Here is a 9,709-nt window from a genome sequence, read left to right as displayed (position 1 = left end):
ATTTTACCATGACATCCTGTAATTTTGTGCTCAAATAGATTTGGTTGTCTCCACCTATGTTCTCGTTCACTGAACTACAATAATATATACCCTTTTATACGTTTTTCAACCCATTATTTGTTGTTGTATTATCAATCATTCATGGATTTAAACCAACCAACCAGAAGTCTGTGATCCAGCTTTGTACCAAAAATTACATGTTTGTGTACTTCTTGAAGTATATAAATTGTGGTTTACCTTAGTCAGCATGTTCACGTGAGTTATTGCTCTAAACAATGAAGTACTTGTGACTGATCATTTGACTAAATGGTGTTCTTATCGAAGTTTTAAGAACATAAGAACTTGAGTAGCTTATATGTCACGTGATAAATACAGTAGCAGATTTAGCGGACCTATTAATCGTTTAAACTGGAACAACACAGTCCCTCTATTTTGTCCTTTTTTCAAAGAATTCTAAGCCTATAAAACTTATGTTCAGCAAATGTAAAACTATGGAGACGAATATACTACGCAGTTTATGCACTTCTCACAAATACTTTCTTTTTTAGCCACTTGATATTTTGAAGGTGACCGTCAGAAACGGTAGTTAATTTTTTATTTTCTCTTCCAAGTAAATTAATTTTCCAAAACGACATTACTAAATGTAATCAAACATCTGCACTTATTAACGTTATCCTACTCATGATCAACTTGTCGTTTACATCCAAACGTTCAAGTACAATAACTGAGCTAACAATTTCCAATATTTTTTAAAGGCATATCCTAATATACATGTATTATAGTAGCTAAATACGAATTATCAAATATTTATGTAAAACAGGCTTTCACTTAACATTTTCAATGTTTTTCTTTAATGTTTTTTGGTTCAATTCTTATTTTACATGTTCTGCCCTTATGCCATGTGCTAATATAAATGTGATATACAATGAACAAACTTAATTTACACTAAGTGATATGATTGTGTATTTATTCTTCTAATCATTCCCATTTTAATCTTAAGTTAAATACTTTATAAAGATACATATTCATGAAGGGAATAAAAATGAAATTAGTTAGCTTTCATATATGCTTTCAAAATTTTTATCATTAATCAAGCTTTTTTCTTGCCAATGCTGGGGAAAGACAAATCAGACTAGGCAATATATTGTAATTTTTTGCAAAGTTGGCTTAGTAAAGTACTATTTGTGGATATGCGTGAGTCTACTGGAAGATTGATTGGGATAATTCAACTCAAAAATGTATTGATTTGAAATATTATAATAATTGAATAGCGGCTTGTATAACGAGCTAGTGTAAACTGACTGATTACTTTGCACTTGAGGTATGGTTCTTGGTCTTTAGCAGGGATGTTGGCCTAGTTGTCTATATCAATGCTATTGTTAACTAAAGCTAGTTTGTTTCACAATTTTCTAATAAACTGTGAAGCCTTTACTAACAAAACTGTAGTACCAAAGAAATCCTCAAAATAAATAGTTTACCAAGTCTTTAACATTGATACTAATTTCTTTTTTTACTGGACATAATTTAGTTGAAGGTATCGGTTAAACAACTTCACCAGACCACGTTTGGATACACCGTGCTGAGCATCTCTTACAATAGCTAGTCAGTTTAGATTGCATATATCTCGACACACTGACCACTACTTAAACATTTCTTTCTATCCTTTCGTTCCTGACTTTTGGTTTGACTGGAGTTGGCATTTTCGATTATAAAGGTGTTACGAACAACAGCTTTGTAAAGCACTGAATATGCGTCACATCTTTAAAACAAATTCAATTACCTTATGGATGCCCAGGAGACCTACCAAAAACTTCTTCAATTAATATACTCTCCTGTTATCTGACTATAGACAATTGGTTTATTATTTAGGTAAGGATAGGGCATTGTAAAGTTTTGTGTTCTTTGAAGTAACTTTACCTTCATTTAAAGTGATATAGTGAGTAGGGATTTAAATTCACTTGGTATTGTGAATTTAAACTTCATTCCATTGCACAAGGAAGTGGCTATCAGGACTCAGTAGATGAGTGGATAACGCGATGGCGTTTGAAGCGAAAGGTACTGGGTTCGAGTCCCAGAGTGAACATTAACTCTGAGGTACAGGTACATCCGACTGACGAGTCCCAAACAGAACAAAACGCGCATCATGGATTTCACTGCTGACCACTATCCATCTTAACTACAGAATAGTTAATTGAATCTGGTATAATATATCATAAAAGTAGACAGACCAATCAACTTATACTACGTCAGATGATAGACACACACACACATCTGAAATATCATTACATTTTGATGTAACTACATGATCCTTCTGACATACTAAATTGTATGAGAATGTATGTTTGTTATCTGCTAAAGGCATAATTTCAACTCGTGTAGCGGTAAATAAATCCCCGAAATAAATAGTTTTTTAAGTGTTCGACGTTGATGTTGACTTTCTTAGTTTACTGGGCATACTGTTATGGAAGAAACGCAAAGTTTTTAACGTATTATGAACTAATATTGTGGATATTACTTTTTTTTTGCTGGATTTCAATGTATTTGTCCTACCCAAGCTTTGAACTTGGTTCGTTGATAAGTTTGATCTTGAAACTTCAGTTTCGCTCTGGCATTTTGAATTTGGGAATTTAAATATTGAAGATTTCTAATTAAATTTATTAGTAATATTATTTATGACAAAATTTCGTATTTTTTAGTATAAAAGTAAAATTTGGATATTTGGATCGTTGAATTTCAGTTTTATTGTTGTTCGGTTGGAAGTTGCGGGTTTACCAAATAACCGTACTTCGATCAAATCATAGTTCGAGATCTGCATATAATGCACACCCTTAGTTAAAGGCTATTTGTCAAACATCCTCACCAGCTCATGTTTGAGTACGCCCTTCTGCGCATCTCGTGCAATAACTAGCCAGCTTATATTCTATACAACTTGGTTTATCGTTCTTGACCACATCGATGACCTCTTCACATTATTCACTTGGTACTTATCAAACCTGGTCATTATAATGAGTCCGTCATTATACACAAGAAGTTCCGTTACTTACTTTAATGACTAATTATGGGTAGTCGTTTACGTAGAAAGTATTGTAATTAATAATACAACTTTTATGGGCTAATGAGGCAACGAAAACTTCTTGCTTACTTTTGGGGATTGCAGTGGGAGCTATACTTTGCCAGTTAAACAACGGAAAAAATAATATTGTTTTTATTTTGAAGTGAATCTTTACATAAAAACAAGCAAAAATTATGAAGTGAAAACTCATTATGAAGTCTCTGAATTTGTCTAATATCTCTCGATTCCTTGTTTAGTACGGAACTTAATAGGCCTCCTGATATTTCAAATGAATAATCGGGAAGATTAACAGGTTCCTATCACCCAAACAAATACAAGATTCTTGAAATTTGAAAATTTTTTATGGTGTTCAGGTCAGCTGTTTAAATTGGTCGTTATTCAGTTTAAATAAATCAGTTAAACAATTTTTTCACTAATTCACGTCAAATGGACGATTAAACATTGTGGTGGACTATTATTTATTTATTGTACACAATTATTTGTTTCGGTTCGTCAGTGTACCAACATACTATACTATACTGATGATTCCATATTGGAGTTACCCACAAAATTAGAATCACAAAATATTTATTTCGAGACGACTGGATGAAAGTGAGTAGGTTTATGTTCCAACTCAAAAGGAGGCTTTAGCTATTTTTGGGAGGTAGATAAACTGATTAAAAATTTGCTTGGTGTATAACTCCACATTTAAAGATGTCACGGATATTCAGTACTCTACAAAGATGTCCTCTGTCTTCGATTTATTATCTTTTCCAGTTGTATTGGAAAAGAACAATTGAAATTTAATTGCATATCGAAATACAATTTTGCTTACGTAAGCAAGTAAATCGTGCAAAACAATCAGTACATACGCGTATATACTCCATGTGACACTCAACAAATATACAAAAAATGTTTTCTTCATTTTTCTTATAAAAGATAAGCACATAAATATGCATATTGAAAGAAATTTTTGTTTCTTTGTTTTGGTAATTAAAATTAAAAAAGCAACCTTTTCAGCTGTAGAGTATGGAAAATGAGGTAAAAAGGAATAGGGGAAACAATGTTATACATCCAGTAGTTGTCCAAGTGATCTAGTGACGTTTAGTTTTTCCAGAGTACGTCATTTTACTGAAGTTATCAGATAACAGCGAAGTTTCGTCGTGATCGTTAGCTACGGCAGATTGCGCCATTCGACTTTTTTGGTGAGGAAGTCAACAGAGAAGTGGTTAGCTATTAAGTAAACAACTTTTAGCCCATCAATACTTATGTCATCTCCAGTACTGTTTCTATAAATGGTATGGTACGTAGATCCACTATGAAGGACTTTATAGGGTCTTTCGTATAAAATATTGATACATCTGCGACAATGACAATCCAATGAATGTGTTTGAAATAAGCCACTTTAAAGTGAACGTATCTGTAACTGTGTGTGGCTGAGTACCTGAGTGGGCTACTCTGTGTTTATGAAAGTCACCTTCTTCGTGGATAGGGACCATTTAGAATCTCGGACATGTTACTGATACAGATACCTTAGATACAACGAAATCAGTCAACTCTGGAAACAGAACGCTTAAGGCACGATATCCTGAAGGAAATGGTAAGGGTATTAAATAATACTACGAGAATAAGTTGGAGCAGGGATTGATAAACATAAATTCGCCTAACTGATTATCTGAGTTCTGAAATGCTCTCACGTAGACTATGCCGGGATATGACCACGATTTCCGACTGCATGCTTTCACCCTGTAATTTGAGGTGGGACTGATGCGGACGACATTATTGCCGAATGTCAACGAAGGCGCTCATTTTAGGAAGACATTTGTCACTACATGCCTTTGATATTGAAAGTAGTAAACTACTTTCCTCTTTACGTTGATAACTACAGAGATTAGTTAATGTACCTTCTCAGAAGACCTCTGTTGAAACGACGGTGCTACTGTTAATAAATGAAACTGTCAAGCACTTTAATTTTTATGAAGTGAAATGAGAACACGGAAGACTAGTGGAGACGAAGATATGATTGATTCTTCGAAATAAATAAATAAATAATACACTCGTTTATGTACGGATTTTTAGACACTATGATATGGTATATATGAAAACTACATAGTCTTACCATAAAAACTGATTTTAAATGTAGTTCACATTGAATCGATACAGGAAATATAAATATCAGATTGAGTGAAATTTAAAATCAGTCACACAAAGTGAAATTCAAATGAAATGATGCAACGAACATTGACCTTAAATAATTTCACACAATAAAATAAGGATCCTTCGGAAGTCACGAGGCCGATACCTTTTTTAACAACCAGAGCTACAATTGGCATAGGTACATGGAATCTTCGGACAACGTGGGGGACTGAGAAGACCAGTTAAATGGTTGTGGGAATGGGCAGATACAACCTGGCGGTACCCGAAGTAAATGAAACACATAGGACTTGAGGTAGATATAAAAGATTGGCTTCGGGAGAGATGCTGTTATACTCTGATCATCAAGAGGAAATACTTCGCGTGCACAAGGGTTTTCAGTGATGTTGTCCAAATAAGCACAAAAAGCGCTTATAGCATGATAATCTCATAGATCAAGAATAACTGAATCACTGTTCAAAACAAAGAGGGAGGGGATTACAATGAATTTTATCCAGTGTTGTGCAATTAATAATGACAGCGATAAGGACAATAAAAAAATCAGTTTTATGAGAAGCTGCGATGGATCGTAGCTAAGTGCTCAGGAAAGGACCTGACCTTCTTCATGCGAGATCTAAATGTGAAGGTCGGACTACACAGTACCGGGTATGAAAATATCATGGAACAACGTCAATTGGGAAAAATGAATGAAGGTGGTGAGAGATTTGCAAATTTATGTGCACTCAACAAAATGGTCATAGATGGCATTAGATTCCGGCACAAACGGGTATAAAAAGTTACAGGTGCTTCACCGCACCATAATATAGAGAACCAGATTCATAGATCTCTATCGATATCCTGGGCTAGACTCACGAAAAGAATATTAAGATGACAACAATTAATGACGGTCGAACAAGAGCAGAGATCGCCAAGGCACAGACAGAATACACAGAAGAAAACAAGCGAGAAAAGAGAAACATTAGAGCTGACAGGCAGAAATATATAGAGAACCGGACAGTGATAGTAGAAAAAGATGCAAGAGAAGCAAACGTCAGACAACAATACGACACAAAGAAGAAAATAGCAAGAAAATGTAGTAAATCAGAGGGAACAGTTAAGAACAAAATAGGTAGGTGAGTCACTGAGATTCAAGAACTACGAAACAAGTGGGTAGAACACTTTGAAGAGTTGTTGGATAGAGCAGCCTAACTGAATCCACTGGATATCGAAGTAGCACCTACAGATCTTCTTATAGACACTGACCCACTAAAAGTCGAATAAGTCAGCGAAGCTATCGGAAAAATCAGGAATGGGAGATCAGCAGGACCAGAAAACATACAAAACGAAGCACTGAATTCAGGCATCGAGGTAACTGCAAAGTCGCTTCGCATTTTCTTGATAAAGGTCTATGAGCAAGAACAAGTACCAAGAGGCTGTAAGGAAGGACAGCTCATCAATGTACCAAAGAAAGATCTTAATATGAGAACTACAGAAGTAGCATACTACCATCGGTACTGAGAAAAGTTTTCAACAGTGTTGTTGAACCAAATGAGAGATCCAGTAGACTCTCAGCTTTGAGATCAACAGGCTGGATTCCGTAAGGATGTAAGTAAAAATAAAATCAACATCACACCGAATAAAATGCTACATCAAGCTGGGAAAAAACGTGAACCTACCTATTAGTTTCATTTTAGCAACCACATAGTATAGTGTAAAACGTGGGTTTTTATTGTCTTTAGAAAAACAGTTTCAGCTAGAGCTGTTGCATATTTTGGACTGGTGTTGTTTAAGAAATTGAGAGGACCAAAAGCGAATGTTCGGCACTTTAACTGGGTTGGTGGACACGGAAAGTCCACTTAGGAGAGTTGGAAAACCCTGATTCCAAGCCAGTGGTGTACATGGGCTCCAGTATCCCGAAGGAACAAATAGCGTATGAACCAATTGATGGTCACTGGCTACCATGAGACTGCATCTCATTACGACGCTCCACTGCCTTGTGGATTAGACCTTTAGGTCAAAGGCTTGGGGTGTGGCCCCTTAAGAAAACCACCTGCTTCGGTCTGGGCACCCGGGCAGTATCATAGCCCTTACACAATTGAATGACATGATGATTTTTTGTGTGGCGCATATATATTTGGTGCCCTCTTGTACTAATATTTATGTGTTCAAATAAATAAATAAACATCTTAAGTATATTCTGATGTAGAAATTCTAAATAATTAGTCCTCCTTCGTGTGCTCGAAAACGGTTTTCAACCAATTCAACCTTCCATGGTAATTTTATAGATTAAATGGAATGTTGTAAGCGCTGTAATTCAGGACACATGTTTCATTCGAACTTGACGTCGGTTTCATATTTATTAAAGCTATCACATTTTATTTCTCTAATATCTAACCAAAAACTATATTTTTTGACCAAGAGATTACAGTTACCATTAGAGTTAGTTTTCGTATTTATATGGCAATTTATATATTTGTAAAGTTAGTAAAATCTCTTTACGTAGGTAATATCGAATCTCTGTAAACATGACTCTTTTGACAATACAGAAAGCACCAACGGTTTTTAGTAATCTAAGTAATTGTTTCTATTCAAATAGCGTGTTCTACAATTGCGAAACCAAGAATTATAAGAAAAAAAGCCAAAAGACATAATCGGTGAAATATATGGGTCTTTTGATTTATTGTTAGTAGCAATTATTATTATTATGTACAAAAATAAGTTGACTTCTTTAGAAAAAATACTGATATGGTGTAATAGTATTCCTGAAAGTATTATTGGTGACAACTTGGATAAACAGAACTAAAATTTACATGCTATCGATTAATTTTTTTTTTCATTGTAAAAGTTATAGAAATGTATGTGCAATAGTTAAGATGTTTGTTTTGAAAAGCAATGAACTGATGAACATATAGTCTTTGTTTTTCTTAGCAAATGAGCAATCAGATTGGTATTAATTATATCTAAGAATCATTACCGATATTATTAGTTGTATGTCGAATAGAAAAGTAAAATTAAAGTAACTTCCAAAAAATGTCCCAATTATTCCATGGATTGAGTGCTTGAAGTTGTAGCTATTTACTAGTTTTATATACAGATTAAAGTGTTTGGTCCTATTAAACGAAGAATAAGCAGTCGAATAAAATAAATTGTCTTGTTAAACTGTAAGACGAATATAAAAATATTTTCAGAGTATCTTTTTTATAGTTCAAAGTAAATAATCATTACAGAGATAAGAATGTAATGATCAATCCTTATGAATAATTATTAACTATTTGAAATACTTTTTGAAGATATTAATTGTTCGGAATTTTTAGTAATCACAGATGAAATTTAACCAAAATCAAGTGTTGATGAAAAGTTTTTCTTCCCATTTCGGCAGTTCTTTTCACTGAGCCTTACTTAATTAGAGTTTCGAAGCCATATAATTTGTATGCTACTTATTCAACTGCTCAGAGCTCAGTGATATTTTGGAATTCTGCGTGAATAATATCTACTGTCTCTTCAACTCACGACAAGTTTATCGATGAAGTCAACGAGTTACTAAGTAATAGAGGAATTCCACTTAAAACAATACTGTATTGACATTTCTTAATGGGATTCAATTGACGCGATTCAATAATTAAACATTGATTTCACCAGATAAATACTTCTTTCTGAGTGCTTTTAAAAATGTCTAAATCAATATATTCTAGGATACAGTTTTATCATTGAAGAAGTTAACAGACTGCATAATAACAATATTAAATGTATGCTATTCACTGACATCATATCAATGGGTTTGTTTAAATATATTAATAGCAGGTACACAATGAGAATTATTGTTTCATCGTTAAAGTTGATTTACAAATCCATTTGCTGACAGCTTATCTACCGTTGGTTTATTAGTATAACAGTGAAGGAAAAAAAATCTTTTGTTATTTTGGCCAACCATATTATGTCTTTGAATGACGATCTTCTTCATTACTAAATCCTTGTACCTGTGTTTTGAATATTGTGACAACATGAAATGAAAATATATTAAATGAAAATAACGTAGAAAGTGGCTAATAAAACAATAAAATTTAGTTTGAACTTGGCGTAAAAATGTGATATTACTATTCGTTCAGTGTTCGGTTGCGAATAAGAGTGGCAAACTGGATACATTGTCACTCAGTGACGATAGTCGCTCTTAAATTGTACATTTTTAAAACTCCCTTAATCAAATCAGCCCGGTGTTATTCAGAGACCAGCTTCAAAATATATTGCTTGGCGTTTTAGAATGAAGAGGTGACATGTAAAGTAAAAGAAATTAGGAGTGAGGCTTTTTGCAGTCAATGAGACTATTGAGTACCACTAACATCGCGATTCAAATAACATTGGAAATGAAAGCTATTGAGTGTTGAATCAGTAGCTCATTAGTATTGTGATCTTTGAAACACTTCAAGTTTGATTATAAGATGGCGGATTATCCCTTGATCTTCAATGGTGTGGTGGATTTAAGGTGAGCAATCAGTCAATGAGTCTCATGAGGATCTCACTACCATA

General features: G+C 34.0%; 1 non-coding gene across 1 annotated transcript; it reads left to right on the top strand.

Moving 5' to 3' along the window:
* Positions 1-2,013: 2,013 nt before the first annotated feature.
* Smp_tRNA_02264_Gln_TTG.1.1 lies at positions 2,014-2,080 on the top strand. The gene has a single exon. It is a non-coding gene (tRNA).
* Positions 2,081-9,709: the final 7,629 nt, after the last annotated feature.

Source organism: Schistosoma mansoni, chromosome 1, assembly GCF_000237925.1.
Source record: "Schistosoma mansoni strain Puerto Rico chromosome 1, complete genome".
In the NCBI taxonomy this organism is placed as follows: domain Eukaryota; kingdom Metazoa; phylum Platyhelminthes; class Trematoda; order Strigeidida; family Schistosomatidae; genus Schistosoma; species Schistosoma mansoni.
Note: the sequence above shows the minus strand (reverse complement) of the source record. Positions and strands in the feature narration are given on the sequence as shown.